General features: G+C 34.7%; 1 long non-coding RNA gene across 4 annotated transcripts in view; it reads right to left on the reverse strand.

Moving 5' to 3' along the window:
* Window positions 1-22,207, reverse strand: part of LOC140632337 (uncharacterized) — a 138,350-nt gene that overhangs the window by 108,982 nt on the left and 7,161 nt on the right. The window contains exon 3 of one of the 4 annotated variants that reach the window (XR_012029857.1): window positions 11,253-11,408. The exons of the other annotated variants lie outside the window; for them this stretch is intronic. This is a non-coding gene — a long non-coding RNA (uncharacterized lncRNA). The remainder of the gene's footprint in view (window positions 1-11,252; window positions 11,409-22,207) is intronic. 4 annotated transcript variants of the gene reach the window in all.

Genomic DNA, 22,207 nt, shown 5'->3' on the forward strand with positions numbered 1-22,207 from the left:
GAGGTGTATAAAATTTTTATATCACCATTTATTTATTAATATATGTGTATCTCCATTATACTGACCATTAACACTGTCTTGCTTGCTCACTGTGCTTATTCTAATTTCCAAAATAACTTCAGAAGCATTTCAGGTATACAGAAGTTAATTACCAAATAAATGAATTGATGAAATTTTATCTGTTCTTGCCCTCACTTGAATAACACAGACTTTCTATCCCCTTGCAATGTCCTCTTTCCTTCATCTCCACTCAGACACCTTTTGGAGTCTTAAGAGGGGATTTCTCATGTATAAACAAAAACGTCTATTCCCACTAGGCATTTGCAATATTTTGTCAGGCACCAAATGGATACTTTCCCTTCCTACCTCCCACTACCAGCATCTGTCATCACATACTGGCATCTCATTTCCACCAGTGCTCTGCTATGATTTTTCCATAATCCAGCAATGCCAGAGGTGTTCTAGAACTATTGTGGTGGTACCAGAAAGCTCTCTGTGCCCAGCTGTAGTGAGTGGAAGGCTCATCTTGTCCCATTCTGGGTCAATACCTAACAACACCTAAGTGAAATTATATTGCCCCATGTTTCTTGGACATCATTGTTTAAACAGTTCTGTTTCTACATAAAACCTCTCCTTTAAACGGGTTCAAATGCATTCTGAGAGCCCAAGGTGGGGAACAAGCTTTATACCACTCTTTTTACTTCTGTTTCTTTTTTCATCTAAGACTCTAAGCTCCTTGAAGCAAAAACTTCTGCTCATAAGCTCCTTGTCCTATGCCCTCTCAATCTCTACCATATGCAAATCAGACCATATACACTAAGGTCTAGGAGACTGCTGACTATTATAAAACTAAGATCAGGCTTAACCAGAAAATTACTTTGACTACTCCTTCACTATAAATCCCCAGAACTGTATAATTAGATTAGATGGGATATTCTGGATACAATGTTTACCTTGTGGTTAAGCACCGACTAAGCACTGAATAATTGTTAACTTTTTATTATTAAAGCATATTTTAGATGCAAAATGTTCAAATAATAATAATATTGATCATACTCCTGTTGCCCAGGAAGGCTTCTATTAGTACTCAACTCCACCCAGACCAGGTTCTTAAAAATATCCCTTACAATGAGTCTTATCTAACATTAATTTATTATTATTCCATTTTTGTCTAGGGGACCACATTTCACCTGATTCAACAAACTTGGTACCATACATTCTGTGCATTGTTTCCTCTTTATTACAAACCAATATCAAGTCTTATTGTAAGCTCTATCAGGGGTGCCTGGGTGGCTCAGTCAGTTACACATCTGCCTTTGGCTCAGGTCATGATCCTGTGGTCCTGGGATAGAGCCCTGCATGGAGCCTCACATCTGGCTCCTTGCTCAGCAGGGAGCCTACTTCTCCCTCTCCCTATGCCCGCTGCTCTCTCTTCTTGTGCTCTCTCAGTCTCTCTCTGTCAAATAAAAATCTTTAAAAACAGAAAGCTCTATCACAAAATATTTCTTTAGCTTTTTAATTTTCATTTGTTTTTTTTCTTATATGTGAAATTATATGAACTTACAGTTTTTCATCACTCCAGATTGGTCATCCTTCTTCTAATGGCCAGAAATTGTGAAGTATACCTGTACACTAAGTATACATTATAGCCTAATGAGTGCTAAGGTTCTCATTATCATATTTGCTATACAGTGTGATTTTTAAAAATGTTTTGGTTCATGTTTTCCTTTTATTGAGCTGTCCCCATCCACTTATTTGAAAATTTAATTTCTTAATTTCCTTTAATAGAATTTTCCTGAATATTTTCTTGATCATGTTTAGCTTCTTATAATCTTTACTTCTCTAGATTATTTTCTTATCTGAAATAGCATATAATTTACCATTTTGTCATATGTCACATATTAATGATTTTCCCCATGAATTGACCTCCTGCCCTTTAAACCTTTTTGTAATTCACTCAAAAGAAGTGGCCCTTTTATTTATATGGGCCTCACCACAAGCTCTAGCAGAGTATTAAGCACTGATGATTAATAACTTTGTATTAATATACTGAGGAACAGAAAAAATTCTAATGCTCACTTAAACATTTTCATCTTTATTAAGCAAAGTGATATGCTATTAAGAAACTACAGAACCCGTTTAGTATATGGTTGACTTCTAAGACTTGTATGTGATTTCCAAGTATTCCACATGGTATGCAAGTCAGGAAAAATAATTTCCAAATTTCTCCATGAGTAAATGTAATTTTTAGGGAGCTGGCTTTGGTTATTATCATCGTATTTCTTACTGGATCCAATTTTTGGTCACCTTTAAATACAGTTTATTTTAGTTGTCATGCTGGAAATTTCCTAATTAATCAAATTCTCTTTAGTGCAAATTTTGACTCAGGCTTAATGAATAAGTTGTGACTTAGTTCCAGCCTCTAAAGGCCATTTTGTCTTATTCCAAACCTCTGAGACTATTTTTAATCTGTACATAAAAGGTAAATTAAAGACAAGTTCCTGACTTGTTCTAAACACTTCTGGAGTTTGCAGAGTGGCCCTCCAGTAAGGAGCCACCAGGGCCTGTCAATCTTACAGCGAGTCTCAATAGCCTATCGAAGTGCTGGCCTATAGCTTGGAACATAATATTTATTACTACAGAGTGTCTTCTAACTGTACTTCAACTCTAATACTACATATGCTCAGTCTCAACTGCAGGCCAGCTTACTGATATCATAGCTTGAGCATTTGAATATTTCCACTTGGTTGGCTATAATAGAAAGCTTACCCTAGTAGTCAATTTCCAGATAAACCTTGGGTTTCTCCCCAACCTAGGCAATAAATAAAAGTGATTTGTTTCTCATTAATTTATTAAATAGTCTTTATTCTATTTATTGATAATGGCAAATTGCTTTTGGTTGTTGTTTTGAACCAATACTAATTATTCATACCACTTCTCTTTCAGTGTGACAAAGAACTACTTATTTGTTTTATCATAATCTCTATTTTGAGACTATTTTGCCTATGGTAGGCAAGTGCTCGTGAACAGAAAGATTTTCTCAATACATAAGACAGACATGATATATGGCAGCCCATCCATTTACTTAGATGCATCCATACACTGACCTAGAATAACAAGCAAAAGATGATGATGTGCAATGTAGAAAAAATGCAGAGTAATGCTAAGTATTACCAAGGTGATATTTTAAGAAGCATAAAATATGGTCTTAGCTGTGTGCTTATTATTAAGTGTATTTATACATGTGCATATACACACATGTGTAGGTGCATAGTTTTTTTTTTTTTCTTAACATGAGATTTGAATTTCTCAGTTCATCCCTTATCTCAGGATATGGACCAGAGATAAACATCCTCATTACACAATGCTCTTATAAGTATTATAGTACTGACTAGAGGTTATAACTGGCCTCTGTTTCTAAAATTCTTTGAAGAAATATTGCTTTGAGAATACATAGAGGTTCTAAGTGTTTAGAATGCCTTCCTGACTGACTACATCAGTGACAGAAAATTTGACCAGACTTCAATAAGTTACACTGATTACAAAAGGCATTTCCACTGAAATCCTAATGCTGCTACCAGTCATGAAAGACATTATACCCACTGCCAGAGTTTTCTGTTAGCTTAGCTATTGGGTTTTCCTTTTTTTTTTTTCCCTTCTCTTAAACTTAAGCCTAACAGGAGCAATGTGTCTTGGGGTAAAGAGATTGCAACAGATATACCTTGGAATATGTGTGTTAACATGAAATATGAAGGCAAGCAGGCACTTAAACAATTCTAAGTATGTTTAATTTTATTTAATGGAAACGAGAAGTATTCTTACAATTTTAGAATCACTCTTCAAAAAATTGGGTGTGTTTATAGCAAGTAAGTGGTGACTTTTGCCATATCTGTCCCTGTGATATTGTAATATGCCATGTCATGTGTCCAGGATGTCCTAGGCAAGAAACCAGTGTCTACTTCCTTAGTGTGCTTTTTTCTGCTGTACAGAGATAGATACTTTTTTCAATATCTTACCTTTTATTTGCCCAGATGATTCCAGTTCCTTCCTCCTCTCAGTCTCTTTATCTCCCTACTCTCAATCTTGACCCCAATCTGTTTGCTACTCTGTGGTTTTCAGGCTCAGATAAGGTAGGATGAGAATGGATGCTAGAATAAACGACTCCCAAAGAATGAATGCTACTCTGTTATTCACCCTTGCAATTATTTTTCATACCTTTCTAGTGGTAGGATTATTTTTAAAACTTTATATAGCAAGATAATATTTTATATATATATTTTTCCCCCTATACCATGCGGCCATTTTCCCATGTCATCAGCTCAGTATTTTATATGACCTCTTTAACTGACAGAACTGCCTCAGGAAGGCCACCTTCCACCTCAGCAAGTGAGGAGAAAGCTAAGAGGCAATTCTTGGTCTTTAGGTTTCAGTTCTAGGCCTTAGAAGCCTGGAATAAAATGCAGGGCATGAACAATACATTCAGGACACTACCTGACATGAAACAGTGACCTATATTTCTCAAAGATAGGGGGAAAAAGAAAGAAGCAGAGGATGCTAAGAGTAAATGGATGTGGGTCCCTGAGAAAGAGAGCTTGTTCTCTGCTCTCTAGATCAAGCTCCAAGTTGAGAAGAGATGAGAGGAAAATCCCTGAGAAGTCTGTGGGATCTGCTACCAGAGGAAACTGTGCTTTCCTTCCTGGGTAGAACCCTAGGAGAGTTAGAAGATGCCAGAAATCATAAGGCAGGATAGAATGTTGAGATAAAGAAGGTCTGAAAGAGTCTCAATGACTTCCTCTGTGCCAGTGCAATAGAAAAATAGTATTAACATGGCGATGAAGGACCTTAACCGGAAAAATCTGTGAAGACAGAACTGAAAGCTGACTCAGCCTGGACAATTGATGTGTAAGCTGGATGAATGACAGACACACAGCAATGCTAACAGTGAGAAGTACTTGCCCATTGCAAGGAAAAATCCCTCCACCATCAAAAAAGCTCCTTTCACCCACACACTTACATAAGCTTTGAAATATTTATATCCAGACCACGGAGGGGGGGGAGGGTAGAAGAAAATCAAGAGTCAGTTCCATTTTGAAAATGCATAAGAGTTCATATTAGAAATTAAGCTAGTTCTTCAAATATTAAATAATACTTTTTGTTACCTCTTAAGTTAGGCTTCAGTCCTTATCAGCTACATATATACAAGAAAATATTTTTTTAAATATCGCATTTCTATAGAATGCAGTGTCCATATTTAGATGATATTTACATATGAAAAATAAAATAAAGGAAGAAAGACCCATAAAAATTGTTGGCTACTTGCCATGTGTGAGCTAGATGTTTCAGAAATATTTAGTGTTTTCATAAGCCCCATATCATAAATAATATTATCCCCATTTCACAGAATAGAAAAACAAGGCATAGGGAGGACAAATCATTTCTCAGGGTGATTAAAAAATGACCAAGGTAGAATTTAGTGCTATGTTCATATATACTCAAGCCTTCTTTATCTTTCCCACTTAACAAAGAAAGGTTAATTGAAATAACTAGATAATGGAAGATAGTAAAAACAAAACAAAGCAAAACAAAACACCACTAGATTTTTTTTCCTGAATCATGCAAAAAAATCTAAATTTCTCACTTAACTTTATATATGAACATAAAATATATTGATATCTAAACTTAAAAATATTTCTCATTATCATATTAAGAAACCTATTAAACATACCATTAAATCTTGCTTATGAAAATTGACCACAAATTTTTCATTCTAATCATATTTAACAAGAAGATTAAATAATGGCCAAAGCAGTTAAAAAAAAAGAAAAAAATAGCACAAAATCAATTACAGAAATATTTTTCTACATAATCTTGATTATTATGAAGGAGTGTTATAAGAGACAAATAGAATTCAAAACACAAAGAGGGATATGGAACCTAGAATTTAATTATTTTGATATGATTTTGCTTCTGCTTTATAAATACAAAGGGTTTGCAAAAGGTTGTTTTGTCATTAGCATGAGGGAGATATATAACTTCTCTAGAGCTGATAAATTCTAGTTAATAATAAATAAAATAACAGAATAATGAAGGAGCTGGAAATCTCAGAAATCGTTGACACTTTGAAAATCTTGTTTACCAGAATTAGCACTAGATCTAATGAAAACAAATTTGTTATTTACATAATCCAGAGGTGACGGATAACAACATGCAATTGTGAGTCAAGTAAGAAAAATTGTTGCTTTAATCCAAAACATTCCACAAATCAATCAACACAACAAATTATCAGTGTGATAATATATTCAACACATTTGACATTTACATTAATTGGAGGTAATGAAGAAAATATTTTTTGTTGTTTGTTGGATGAAGTTAAATGGGCTGGAAATACATATGAATAAAACATCATTATTACTCTCACTGTACACCTGTTCAAATTTCTATTGACAATTTGATATTTTTATTAGAGCCCGCATGGAAAGGCGACAAGCACAAACAACAATTTTTTACACTCACAGGATAAAAGTAAACAAGCAGTGTTTTGTGCCCAGCTCTCTTAAACCACAGCATTATGACAAGTGCTTAACTAGCCCCCGAACACTGCCACTTAGTCATGACTTCTGGTTTTATAAATTATTTACAGTTTGCTAGGTATGAGGCTGGTGGAAAATGCCTTTCTTAGCTGCTTGATTGACAGTATAATTATACTGTGTTTTTGTTTTAAGCACTGTTATGCAGAATCGTAATGCCATAAAAAGTAAATAGGAATTTTATGAGCTTTTAACTTTGACAAGGTCATGCTGAAGCGTACCAAAGAGATGTCATGAAAAGCCATAGCCATTATTAGCTGTGTCCTGTAAGTGCCACCGCACCTCAAAGCTGCGTTTGGGCTAAAGCATGTATTCTCTATGTACCTCTGTATTAGCAGAGGAAGTAAGGGGATGATGGAAACCACACAAGCAGTGGGCACACTTAATCTTTCAAAGTTTCCTTTTCTTCTCTCCTTAAGTGCAACCTGGTTAACAAGTTGAATTTTTTAAAGATAATAAAATGATGTACAAAGCTATATGAATAGTATTAGGTTTGATTTCATTTTTGGTCATGACTTATAATATCGAAAAGGGCTTGTTCTCTTTTTCCCTACTGCTTGATTTTGATAGCTTGTTTTTAATTTTTAAGCATGCTAAGACAGTGGTGGTGATGGTAGTAATGGTGAATAGTATCAATCATTGTTATGAAGTGTCACTAGCACTATGGCTATCAGCCTTGAATTCTCACATGGTACCCCAATTTTGTCTCAGAATAAATGCCTACTCTTAAAAATTGCACTGGGATCTTTAGAATAAATAGAACAGATGGGGTTTTAAGGTCTTTCCCAAAAGGCCTGTGTTCCATGCCAAACTCAATTTATCTAACTTGGCAGAAAGAGAGTGCAGCATCAACCCATTTGGGATCTGAACCCTTGGTTCTAGCTGATTGCTGATCCAAAAGTTGTTCTTCATGAAGAATGGGAACCAAAGTTTAGCTTGGATGAGGCCTTTTCTTTTACAAAATTATCTACTTTTCCTTGGTGCATTTCTCAGCAATTTTGGCTTGGATCTTGTTTTTAACCTCCTAATATTGTGACGACATCCCAAGTCTTTAGAATCAGTTTCTTTTTTCATTGCTCCAACAGAATGAATACATTAATATTTGTCTTAAGCACCCTGTTCCAGCTTTGGTGCTCTGACAACATATTTTTTTTCATCTCTCTCAAGTCATTTATTTTTTGCGCTCAGTCTCCATGACTGCTATATGAAAATGAGAAAGGAGCCCCGCATGATGATCGTGGCATTGGCATGGCACAAATGTCACTTCAGACTTACTTGTCAACCTGTTATCCCAAATGCTGCCCATCTTGGCTGAGAATAAGGGACTGTTCAGCAGTAATTCCTTTGATTCATCATCTAGAAGTAAATTGTTCTGAATAATGATCTATTCCACCTTTCTCACTTGGAATGTTTATTATAAGATGCCTAGAAAAATACTATTTTAACTCCGTTGTAATTTAAGTTCACCATAAATGCAAGGGAGAAGTCTTAGATTCTTGGGTCCCTTGAATGTGAAACATAGTTATGATTCAGATTTAAACTTTGGACAATTGTCTGGGTCTATTTTCTCTCAGAAATTCTGCTAGAAAGTGAATTTGTGCAGTAAGTGAGAGGGAAATTTCATTAGCAATCATTTTATATATGTTCGTGTTGTGTAGGAACAGAGTAGGTGTGGGGAGAATTTCACTTTTGCCATATTTCAGTTTAAAAACAGAAGCAGCAATTTGCTTTTTGTTGTGTAGTGGCACGAGACACAGCATAATAATCTGATTGCTTTAGTTGTGAAACTAAATTTTCTCCTCCTCATATGCTTGAGTGGATTGATTTAAGTTCTTTATCTCTGCAGCAGAAAGGAGGGGAGACAAATTGCCACCTTCTCTCATGTGGTACTGCTAGGAGTATTCAAGTCTCATCTGATATTACTAACTTATCTGGGAGGATGTTTACAAAGGAATCCCTTGGATCCAGTGCCAAATTCCTACAGAAAGATAAAAGGTTTCTAGCTTTGTGGTTGTACCTGTCTCAGGAGCTTTGGTGTCAGTTTTTAGACATTTCCCTAGATACCAGGGCAGATTCAACTCTCTTGCTTTATATAAAATTTTATGTATGTATGCATACACACATATACACATAGAACACTATATGTATTGATGTATCTTGTAGCTGGATATATATATATTTATATTATATATAAATAAATATATATTATATATATATATATATATAATTTAAACTTGCTGATGTTGTATTATTTGTTGAATTCACTGGGAAGGATTATTTTTGAGGGTTTTAATGTCATCATTTCTGAAAGGTTACCAATGTTTCAAAATGTACCCAGAGTATAAAAATATGTTCAAAAATTGAATTTTAAAGAGAGGGACATCTCTAAAATAATAGTCTTCATTCTTTCCTTACATCTAAAAAGAGAATTTACCTATAGAATAGTATATATATTTGCATGATACTTAAATTATTTATTTCTTCCCTACTGAATAAATGTGCACAGGAAAATTCTGTCAGCTATTTTAAATATTATCAAATATTTTTGAATATAGATAAAATGTGGGCAATGTTATACTTGGTTCATACCTTGACAATATAAATGCATTCTTGAGGTCAGGATCATATATTAGGTTTTTTTTTCTACGTATCATTTTAATTATTAAGTTTAAACTCTTTAGTTGAGAAATTCACTTATTTTTTGTTGTTGTTGTTGTTAGCTGGTTTATCCTTCAGTTAAATGTAAGAAAGATTATAAGGAACAATTCATAAGTCAATTTGATAAGAATTAAGCGCTCACCATATGCACTCTAGGTTTTATCTCTGAGCTCAATTGATACATTCCCTTGCCAGGAGGTTCTGGCTAGTTCATATTTGTTTTCAAAAAAGAAAATATAGTTGGGGCCCCTATTTGGCTCCATTTAAGTGTCCATTTCTTGGTTTCAGCTTAAGTCCTGATCTTGGAGTCTTGAGATCTAGCCCCACATTGGACTCTACACTCAGCACGGTATCCACTTGAGATGCTTTCCCTCTCCTTCTGCCCCTCCTCTGACTCTCTCTCTCTCTCTCAAATAAAAAAATTAGAAAAAAAGAAAATATAGTCCCTGAGACTGGATATAATGCAATGTCATCAAACTCTTCCATGCCAATTGGATTCCATATATTCTATATAAATATATCTTCTGTGTGAAAATTGTAACATCCTCACTTGACCAAATGTTAATTTAACATGTATTTACTGAACACCTACTTTGCTAGATCTCTACATGAATACTGTATCCTATTCATTATACTGTAAAGTAATAGAAGCATAATTCCTCCCTCATGGGTTTTAGTAATAGCAGTCAACATTCCAAACTTCTAATGAAACACAATTCAATACCTTCTATAAAATCCTGATGCTGTATAGTAAGATTAGGTCAGAGTTGCTCAAACTTTTATACATCTCAGAATTGCCTAGTGGTCTTTGAGAAACAGAGATACCTGGGCCTCTAATCCAGAATTTCTGATTAGGATAGCGCAGGGGCAAATCCTGAGCATCTATCTTTTAACAAGCCCTCTAAGTAATCTTTATGTACAACAGAATTTTAGAATTAGTGGTCCAAAATGCAAATCTTAACCTTATTTCTTGTTTTTTTTTAACCCCCCAAATATTAAAAAGGCTGATGTTTCATGTAAATATTAAGCTTGATATACAAATTAATGAATTAATAAAGAGGATGACAGAAAATATATGAGTAAAAGCCTATAGTTAGGATTGTATTTAGTTTTCTGATTATTCTAGTCTCTTAATGGCATTCAACAACTTTTAAGAGTTATGACCATTATCTTAGCTTTTAAAAGGTATATCAGTGATGGTTTCAGAAAAATAGTTTATTTGCTTATATGCTTGAGAAGTAATGTGGTAATAATATTGGCTTCAGGTATACTTCAATCTAGAGGTTTATATTATTTTTTAACTCTGCTTTCCTCGAGGTGCTAACTTTATGTTCAGATTGATTTTCAATTCCATCAGCAATAGCTGTGCCAGTTTCACATGTTATATTCTTAAACTATCACACAGAAAAGGACATACTTTTATCTTCCAAATTGACTAAAATTTCTGTATTTCACTTTTATCAAACCAATGTAGATGATATGCCCATTGTAAAATCAATGTCTAAGAAAGAGAGATGGGGCTGTACTAATCAACTTATATCAATCAGGGTCCATCTGCAGCCAGAGTTGTGGTCTTGCACACTAAAAACTAATGCTATACACAATAGAGTAGTAGAATAGATTCTAGGAACACAACCTCAATGTTCAATACTGAGGACTGTTGTATGAGATAGATATTTAAATAATTTCCCTGAAGTATAATACAATCTCAACTCTAAATTTTGCCAAGAGGTGTCCACTCTTTTTCTTGTATATTTTTTCTTCAAATTGTATGAATCAAAAAAGAGTTATCATGAACTTAGGAAAAATAAATTTGATGTTTCAGTTGAGCTATTTAATTTCACTGTGGGTATCATAAAGTGGTAGGGCAAGTGGGGAGTAAATTACATTTACCTAGGGAGCACATACATGATCATAGTCTACTTGTCTTATAACCCATAGAGCAGTTAACAACATCACTAATTTTGTAAAAGCAATTATGAGGAACACAGAAAAGAGTTAAGTTACCACATAGTAGCACAGAATTTGATGCTAATTTAAATGAAGTAATGATGAGATCGAAGTTAGAGGCAGCTTGATGACAAACTGCACAGAGGTGACTACTGTAATTTTAAGAGCAATGTCAGGAACAATCCATGAATTTTACTTCACTGCCTTTGGCTTCTGCAAGAGAAATTAAGGTATGAGAATGCAGACAAACCCTGGATTTAATATTCTTGTGGCCATCTATACTACTATATAGTGCTACAGTTCCATGAACCTGCTCAGAGGATTAGAGAGAATATTGTACCTATGTTCTAACTTAAGAGAAAGAAAGAATTCTTAAGGAAAAAGTTCCAGGCTGTGTGGATCCTCCAGTATTTTATAAGGTAGAAACTCCTCAGCCTGATGTTTTGGGCCTGGGTTTTGGAGTTGGCTCTCACACAGACAACTTAATTCCTAATCTGTATATTAATAGAATTTATACCTAATTATTGCTGAAAGATACAAGGTCATGTTCATGTTGCAGCACATTATCAGATCAAATAAAGAAAAGCAATAATTACTTTAGACTAATTTTGTTATCGGGACTCCCTCCATGTGGTTGTGTCATCTCTATGATTAAAAGTAGGATGGCATCCATAGTGGCATGCAAAGGTGAGACTGCCTGAAATCCCTCGTTTACCTAGACCCCACTCCTCCATGTCAATCAGGTTTTAAAGAATTCTTTTGGATCTAAGTGTGATATATAGGGATTAATGTGTGTCTTCCCCCAGAAGACAAAAACTCAGTGAGGCAAGTACAGTAAATGAATGAATCACTGTTTACACTATGGTAATTGGGAGAATGTGTGTGCCTTCTAAAGGTGGAGAAATTCTAGCAAGTCCTGTCATCAATTGCCATTTTGAGATTGTAGGCCCCGCCAGCATCACTGTTTTTTTCAATATTTCAAGAAAAGCTAGAGATCAGCTTTTATATGTGAAATATACCACATTTTTTAAAAATCGGTAATGCAATAGCCTATATATATCAAATAACAAAAGTGCGCAGGCCAGTTGTGTTTTGTGGGAACCTAGTTTCCTCCATCCATCCTCTGGGAACCACACAATGGTAGAATAAGATCTGTCTTATCACTGCTCTTTTGATTCTAAAGCTCAACCCGCTCCTCTCGACCTGTAATTTTTTGGTCATCAAAATAGTTGTGTCTTTCAATGCATTTCCAATTATAATTCCTAATTATTGGCTAAGAATAGGAATCACAAACTCAACACTTCCAGAAGCAAGGCATTTAAAGCTAATATTTCAAGTGGATTGGACATAAAAGGCTAGCAAAGGATAGAGACTGCAGGGCATGCAATAGTGTGTAACCCCCCCTTATAGGAGAGTGATAAATTTATCTTTCAAGATAGAACACTTTGAAAATGAAAAAGAGTGCTATTAATAATTACACTAGATTAATAAGTATAAAAGGGGACAAACTTGAATATATGGTCATCTCTACCATTCGTATGGTAATGAATGCTCAGATTTCAGCAATGCTCACATAGAATCTTTAAGAACTTATGATTCATGAAGAGTAGAAATGGGCATTTGTGGAACACCTCCTAATGTTTAAACACTGAATGATAACTTAATTTTTAAGTCTTATTAAAAAAAAAAAAAAAAACCTCCATCCAGCCAGATCTGTCAGCCAGATCTTGCCCTCTGCAGACTTCTACATGGCTTCATATCATATCTTATTCTTTCTCCAAGTAGGTATCCTTGTTCTCTTTGTTCCTTGTTTGTTTTGATGCCCTAATTTGACTCTGGTACATATGAACATGACTTCTATCCATTCCATATCTTAAATCCCATCTTTAGGGCCTGAAATGCTTCCACTATTTCTCAGTTCCACTTTGGCAATCCACTTCTGGGCCCCTGTTTAGGGCAAGTCTTACTTTTGGTCATTCCAAATGAGGCAACCTCAGCCTTGCCTTTGCAATCTTATTATTATTAATGACAGATGCTTAGGAAAGACGCTCTTTACAACTGGTATTTCTATTCTCTGGCAGAAAGTTACCTTTGTCAAATTTGCTAACTATAAGACTATTGGCAAACATAAAATAATTACAATCCTATATCAGTAAACTCAAAACTGGTAAACAACTTCGTAAATAAATATGGCCCTTTTAAAGTTACCACAGATCTCAAAGCTGTGTATAAAATGTACTGGCAATGGTAATATAAGATTAGTGAAATTTTCATAATTGTGCTATTTTGTTAGGAAATTAAGGAATTTTCTAAGTGAAGCTCTCTAAATGTTATATTTAATACATGCATACTTGAAAAAAAAACCTTCAGCAAATGAATAAATGCATCAGTGAAAGCAATACATCTTCCAGAGTTAAATTTGTGCTTCTATGATGTACAGTGATTTCACTTGCATGTACATATTTAATAGGTGTGTAATCTTCTAGTTTGAATGAGAGTCATCATATATGCAGGCACCAAAAATTGGCAAAGAAAATAAACATTAAATTGAGTTTAAATGTTCTTCAAAATTGATTATAGCAAATTACCCAAACTAAAGCTATATTTAGAAATAAACCTAGGAAATCTTGTTTTGGCAGATGATATAGGTCTTTTGACTAAGATGTACAAATTCATCCCAAGGGCTTAGAAGAGTGCTTTTAAGCCAAGGGGCAGAGCTATGCAGACTCTTTTTGATTCACTGTTGCAGTCAAAGCTACACATCAATGAATTTTGCATTTTGATCAAGAGCTCAATTTTGAGTAAGTGACATTTTCCATAATTCCGAAGCTAGACAACATATTTTTTATGACAATCTACCTGGTCATAATTGGACACAGTTAAATCTTTCCCCTGGTTGGCACAGTTTTAAGTACCTGAACTTCAAATAATTTCTCTTTAAACTTTTCAAATTCCCTCACTATACCTCTGTTATACATATATTCATAGAAAATGTCAATATTTCCGTGAGTCAAATTATATTGTTTTCTAGATCTAGTTAGTTCTTCAAATGGTCTTCAGTATGCAGTTTTAATATGTAGTATGCATTTTAAATATACATAGAATTGATTTCATTCTTGCATTTTATGTCATATTAAAATTCCTTTCAAAGATATATATATATATGTATATGTATTTTCTCTCTCTCTCTCTATCTCTCTCTCTTTCTCTCTCGTGAGAATGAGAGAGCCTGTTAACAGTCTGTGTTCTAGATTCTGTGAATAGAAAGATAAATATAAATAGTGGCAGCCCTCAAGTAGTCATGCCCTGGCAGGACAAGGTACATGAAATTAACAAGGCACATGGAATTAATTATAAGTTAATAACACAATAGTCACTACTTTCACCATTACCAACAGCAAAATTTATAACAACATCTAACAACTGCTGATTACTATGTAGCATTACTTTGTTCAACAAATAACCTAAATCAAATATCATTATTTAGAGAGGAAGAAACTGATAATTAACAATTCAGAAAGTTATTTATTAATAAATAAAAGATTAGTAATTTGAGCCCCCCAAAATAATTATAAATTCTTAGTACTTAGATGCTTATGGAACTGAGGCAAAAGACAAATTAATTATGAATAAGGAGGAAAAAGATTTCATAGAAATATTTTTTTCTATTTACTTTAGAATATTTATCAGATATCTAATGTTAGATTGGTATTATGCTAAATGCTAGAAGCACACATACAAACAAGAGACAATGTCTCCCCTTAAAAAGTTCACAGTCTAGTAGAGAAGATAGCCTTAAAAAATGATTAATAGTGAGATAAGGGTAGCAATAGACATATGGAAGGTGGGCAACAGGGAGCCAGGCACCTGCTTGAGTACTTGAGGAATGGCTTCACAAGGAAAAGACAAGTCTTACTGAGACCTAAAGAACAAGAAGGAATTGCCAGATGGCCAGAGTGAAGTTCATCTGTGGCTCAGCATGTAAAAAGGCAAGGAGGCTTAAAATATCATTGCATATATGGGTATGTTGAATCTGAGGCCATAGTGGAAGTGGAGAGAGTCTCATGGGTCTGGTCAGGCCAGAGCATGATCAACATAGTATTGACAACAACATAATACCCTTAGTACTCTTTTCTACTAGGGACTATAAAATTTTATCCAATTAGGTAAATGGAGGCATGGAAAAGTTAATCCAGGAGAGTAAAGTAACTAGATGTGTGATTTTAAAAACAGAACAGGAGTGCAAAGAATAAGTAGGTTTTTTCTAAGTACCAGACCAAGGAGAAGGCCCAAGAGAATAACATATATGGTATATTTAAGGAAAAATAAGTAATACAAAGTGGGAAAGGCAGGGCTGTTGATTAGGGTAGATTTTAAAGGGCCTTCAATCCCATGTTGAGGAGTTCTTTTGTTCTACAAGTGATAGACAGAGGAGTAATCTGGATTTTAGAAAGGTAAATCTAGTGGAAATCAAGAGGAATGATTTTTAAAAGACAGCCCAGGAAATAGGTTTTCTGATAGCTAGGAGTAAGGTGGGGGGAAAGCCACAAATGAAGTAGCAAATAAAATGGAAAATGGACAGTGAGTTTACAAAAATGCTATGTAAAACAAACAGCACGACTCAGTAAGGAAAAGAATGTACACAGCGAGAGATAGGGAAGAGTTGAAGATTATTCTGAGGTTTGATTATGTGTTCTTGTCACGGAATGTCTTGTATTATAATGTCTATAAAGACAAAACATGTGGATGATCTGACTTCTCAAATAGTTTATATTTTTAAAAATGTTTCTTGTTTAAATCCAGGGTGAATCAAACTGGAGATGTGTAGGACCTAGAGATAACTGACAAAGGGAGGTAACAGTGAAACTATGGACTGGTTCCTAATAGTAGGCAAGAAGAAACCAGTAAGATGCCTAAGACTTCAAAGCAATAAGAAGCAGGGATATGGAAAATACATAAATGAGGATTGGGAAATTGTATTTTAGTCTTAGGGAATAGTAGACTCCCACAAATATCTGTTCGACTTCCTAGTTAAAATATTAGCCTTGGAAAAGAGAATCAAGACAAAGACAGTAATGGAGAAAGAAGCTAGGTAAGGTACCTGGCAGTTTCATGATCACAAAGAAGTAGAAAAGGGGATCCTTGGGTGGCTCAGCAGTTTAGCTCCTGCCTTCAGCTGAAGGCATGATCCTAGAGCCCCAGGATTGAGTCCCATATCCGGCTCCCTGCATGGAGCCTGCCTGTGTCTCTCTCTGCCTCCTCTTTCCCTCTCTGTCTCTCGTGAATAAATAAAATCTTTAAATGAAACAAAACAAAAAATAAAGAAGTAGAAAAAAACTTAGGTATTGGTTTTTGATAATAGAAAAGAATTGGTAGCATTGCTGATTTGATAGTGAATTGACAGATACTTGCCTGGGACTCCTTATATCTGTTCTGAAACAGGTGGAGTCATGGAGTCGCAGAGAGCTTAACCCATAGGTGTAACTCCTATCTCTACAGGGCTAAGGGGATGTAGAATTCTAGGCAGGGCACTGCATGATTAGAAGGTTTTTTTTGTTTTTGTTTTTGTTTTTTTTATTTATTTTTATTTTATTTTATTGTATTTATTTATGATAGTCACATAGAGAGAGAGGAAGAGAGAGAGAGAGAGAGAGAGAGAGAGAGAGAGAGGCAGAGACACAGGCAGAGGGAGAAGCAGGCTCCATGCACCGGGAGCCCGACGTGGGATTCCATCCCGGGTCTCCAGGATCACGCCCTGGGCCAAAGGCAGGCGCTAAACCGCTGCGCCACCCAGGGATCCCTGATTAGAAGGTTTTGAAGGGAAAAAAGGGAATCACTATTGACTGAACTTCCATTTCTATGCCAGGTATTGTGGCAACAATACTGAGACATAGAGGTTAGTATTCCCATCTTAAATACTTGGGAAACTAATATTCTTAGTGGGACTCGTCTCAAATCACAGAACTAATAAGTGGATAAGCTGGGTCTGACTATTTAACTGCAAAGCCAAAACAAATTCTTCCATCTTCTGCTCGTTCCCTGGAGTAGTCCACAAGGCCCACTCCAAATACTTAATGTGCGTGCACACACACAAACACAAGTACCTGGCGGTTGACATTCTAAATGCCTCCTGAATAAAAAAAGTAGTCTGTTTCTCTGTCTATAGAGCTTAAAGAGACCTTCTCTCTGCCCAAGATAAAGTGCTGCTCGGCTAAGTTCCCCTATCCTCTAGTTAGTAACCTTTGCTCCCTTGTCCCCTTGGCCTCTGTGACACCAAACAGTGTTCTAATTGAAGCAGTCACTACCAGATATTTCTTTCACCAAACTGCTGACTTCTTCCTCTGCTCCTTGCAGTTGGAGGAGAGATAGCTAAACATGATTGGATGGATTCCTCTAGGCCACATGAGGAGCCAAGGGATCATTTGAGTGACAACCTTCTTAGATCCATAAACTGTCTGACTTAATCAATAAATCCATTAGAGTCATTCAGTCAGGAATGTGACTCCCTTGATCACCTTAACATCTGAGTCCCAGCCTCTGAGATATTTTTTAGATCTGCCTTCTGAAAGTCTGATCAAGATGGGGCAGGAAATGGCAAAACCAGAATGGTAGAGAGTAGGACAGTGACAGTGACCATCTGCTGAAAAGAACACAAGTTGGGATTCATTTCTGTTGACTCTATAATATTGCCCCTACAGGGACTATCTCTTACCTTAAGACAAATAAATTTGGTTTTGCAATGTTGATGTGTTTCTTACAAAGTCATAACAAAAAAATTAAAACTGGTTAAATACTAAGATTTGCCATTAATTTCCTAGTAGCCAGACCTTGCATATTCACTGAGAAAAGACCATGTCTTTTTAAAAATTATTCATTTACTACTTTAAAATTGGTAAGCAATTAATAAACATTTTCTGATTGATGTGTAAGGACACTGATTATCATAATAAGAATATATGGTTTTCATATATTCCTTATGTATTTTATTTTATACAGTTGTGCTTTCTTGTCCCTGGGTTGTATGTAGCATGATTTATTAAGCACTTTAATGTAGCTTTTTGGATAAACTATAAACTGTCTCATATAAAAGATGCGCTTTATTTTTTAAAGACACAGACTTATTTGTACTTGATTTTGAAGGAATCCTAAGTCACAAAGAGTCATGATGCTGAGAGCCCAGAATGAGGTGGTTTATTGTGTTTTCATTAAAGATTCTCTGGATGGCCTCCTAGCAGGGTAAAGCTTTCTTTTCCACATCAAATATGACTCTAAGTTTCCACTGTACTATTTCACCCCAAAAAACACTAAAGAAAAAAAGAATTTGTATGTTTTTGGAATAGGTTTCAGAAAACATGTGGTTAGGAATGATATCTCACAGTTGATATTTTTAATTTTGAATAATAAATACATATTTTGAAGTACAAGAAATCTAACTATCCCACAAATGTTTGTTCAAAATCTGAACAAAATCTGAATGCTGGAAAGATGGAGAGATGAGGGAAATATGCTCTATTTTCAGGGACTAACTAGAATGAGATGCTTCCCCATGTATACACCACACAGAAAATGAAGAAGAAAGTAGACTGCTTCAGACATTAACACCAAATGGAAGTCAATATAAAAGCAAACATATACGCACACACCAACTCTAGGTATTTTATCCACATTTCACCATTAATCTCAAAGTCCAAGAATCTAGGAAAATATTCTAAACTCTTGATGCTTTTTTTCCTTTAGTTTCCAATTTATCTTAATTTAAAGGTAGAAAGGACAAAAAAAAAAAGGTTTAAAGATATCTTAGATTTCTGGGCAATAAGAAGGAGGGGTATTAGAAACATACAAATGAGGACTGAAAAAATCATAATTCTTAGAACTGGACCCTTAACAAATGTCTGGTCAAACTACTTGGTTAACCTGCTAACCCTAGAGCAGATTAATCAAGGCAAAGATGAGTATGGAAAAAAAAGACAGATAAGGTATAAGGCAGGTAGGCATGCATGGTATACATCTAAGTAAAAATTAAATAATGTGGTTTATCTAGCTATCAATATTTATTTCCCCAGAAGTTGGGTTTAATGTTATGCTAATACCATGAGTTCATCTCAAAGAGTATGGTGGGATCATGCTCATTTACTACATGATGGTTTCTGTATGGATAAGGGCAGGAAAAGCAGAATAGCTTTGTAATAAAATATCCATGTTTTGAAGTCCAACAGATTTGGAACTAAATTCTGGCTCTATTATTTCCCAGGCCTCTGACCTTAGAAAGTCATTTGACTTCTCTGAACTTATGTGCTGTCATCTGTAAAATGAGAAAAATGATCTTCTCACAAGATTTATGAGTTAATATGTGTTAAACTTAGGGCAGTGCCTGGCAGATAGTAAGAGCTCAGTAAATGATAGAAGGAGGTAATAAGACCAGTAGTGATCATATGGGTCATTGGAACTGTGGATTGTTAAACTGACTTGGGATAATGACTAATGACATAAGAATTGATTTCAGTTTCTACAGAACTTTATGGATTTATGTTAAATTCAGAATGATGCTAGCAAGTGGGGGGAAATAGCTTACTTAAAAGCATCATATAAAAAAAAGTTGATATTGTCAGTTTTCCCCAAGTTACCTCATTCCTTCTAGTCGTTCTGGTCATTTCCTCCAGGTATTAGTTCAGTTCTATTTCTGGCTTCATGAGAATCCCTCCCTTGGCAATCTCATGAATTAAATATGCTTTATAAAACAATGCCTCTTCATAGTTTTCTGGTTCTCAGCAATCTAGGGTTAATACCACCAAATTTTAGAACACAACCTAGAGCAGATGTCACTGTAGCCTTTAGGGTATACCTTATCTGAAGATGCTTCTTTCTTTGTACATTATTTTAAAATACAGAAGTCATTCTCATAAATATTAAAATTTCCAGTTTTTCCTGAAAAAGAAAACCAAAAGACCTGACCCCTGAGTCCCAATAATAATTGGCTGGACCTAAGCAAGGGTGTAGGAGACAGTGGATCTACATACCCCTCTCTCTTTCCTGATTGAACTTTATTGGTTCAGTTACACTACTGCACATAACTGCTATGACTCCAGGAAAAGTGACTCCCTCACAATTTTGCCAGAAATGTGTTTCTTCAAGGATATGTGACCAAATATGGGCTAATGAGATCTAAGGAGGTAGTTTCTGGGGCTTCTAGAAAAGTTTATTCCTCCTTAATCTTCTGAGAAGCTTGCCAAACCATTCTTCTGTTTTTGTTTTTTTTGGATACTATTTATTCATGACTTATGAAGTTTGGAATTTTCTCTATGTAAGCCTATTAATAGTTCCTTTACTTCATTTTTTTTAACTGAAGTATGATTAGGATGCTTACTTCATTTTTTTAACTGAAGTATGATTAGGATGCTCTGTTATATTAGTTTAAGGTATACAACATAATGATTCATCAATTCTGTACATTACTCAGTGCTCAACAAGGTAAATACAGTTCCCATATTTCACCAAACAACATTGTTACAATCTTATTGACTATACTCCCTATATTGTACTTTTCATCTCCATAACTTTTTATTTTATAACTTGTTCATAACTCTTAATCCCCTTTATCTATTTCACCCATATCTCTATCCACCTCCCCTCTGGCAACCACCAGTTTTTTTCTCTGTATTTAAGAGTCTGCTTTGTGTCTCTTTGTTTGTCTGTTTTGTTTCTTAAATTCCAAATGTGAGTGAAATTACATGGCATTTGTCTTTCTCTGACTTATTTCACTTAGCATTATGCTCTCTATTCGTGTTGTTGCAAATGGCAAAGTCTCATTTTTCTTTTATAACTCAATAATATTCATACATATATATGTGCAGTATATATATAACATATATATATCTCACACATTTTTATCCATTCATCTACTAATGTACCCTTAAGCTATTTCCATATTTTTACGATTGTAAATAATGTTGCAATAAATGCAGGTGTGTATATATCTTTTTGAATTAGTGTTTTGTTTTCTTTTGTTTTGTTTTTGTTTTCCTTTTTCTTTTTTTTTTGTTTTTGTTTTGTTTGGGTAAATACACATTAGTATTATTGGATCATATAGTATTTCTATTTTTAACTGTTTGAGGAATCTAGATACTGCTTTCTGCAGTGGCTGCACCAAATTAAATTTCCACCAACAGTTCACAAGGGTTCTCTATCCTCCACATCCTTGTTAACACTTATTATGTTTTGTCTTTTTGATTCCCACTATTCTGACAAGTATAAGGTGTTATTGTGGTACAGATTCCACAAAAAAACTGTAACTGATAAATCAATTTAATAAAGTCACATGACACAAAATTAATATAGAAATATATTCATTTCTATACACTAATAATGAAGTAGCAAAAATATAAATTAAGAAAATAATCCCATTTACAATTAGACCAAAATAATAAAATACCTCAGAGTATTTGTAACCATGGACGTGAAAGACCTGCACTCTGAAAACTGTAAAACACTGATGCAAGAAATTAAAGACAATACAGACAAACTGAAAGATATTTCATGCTCATGGACCGGAAGAAATATTATTAAAATATTCATACTACCCAAAGCAATTTACAGATTTAATGCAGTTTATATCAAAATAGCAACAGCATTTTTCACAGAATTAGAGCAAATAAAACTAAAATTTGTATGGAACCATGAAAGACCCTGAAGAGTCAAAGCAATCTTGAGAAAGAACAGAGCTAGAAGTATCACCACCCCAGACTTCAAGATATACTACAAAACGGTTCTAATAAAAACAGTTTGGTACTGGTACAAAAATAGACACATAAATTAATGGAACAGAAAACAGAACCCAGAAATAAGCTTACACTTATAGAGTCAATTACTCTTCAACAATGAGGAAGTCATTAATCTTCAACAATACAATGGGGAAAAAGTCTTTTCAACAAATCGTGCTTGGAAACCTGGACAGCTACATGCGAAAGAGTGAAACTGAACCACTTTCTTACACTATCCACAAAAATAAGCTCAAA

This window comes from Canis lupus, chromosome 4, assembly GCF_048164855.1.
Source record: "Canis lupus baileyi chromosome 4, mCanLup2.hap1, whole genome shotgun sequence".
Taxonomy (NCBI): Eukaryota; Metazoa; Chordata; class Mammalia; order Carnivora; family Canidae; genus Canis; species Canis lupus.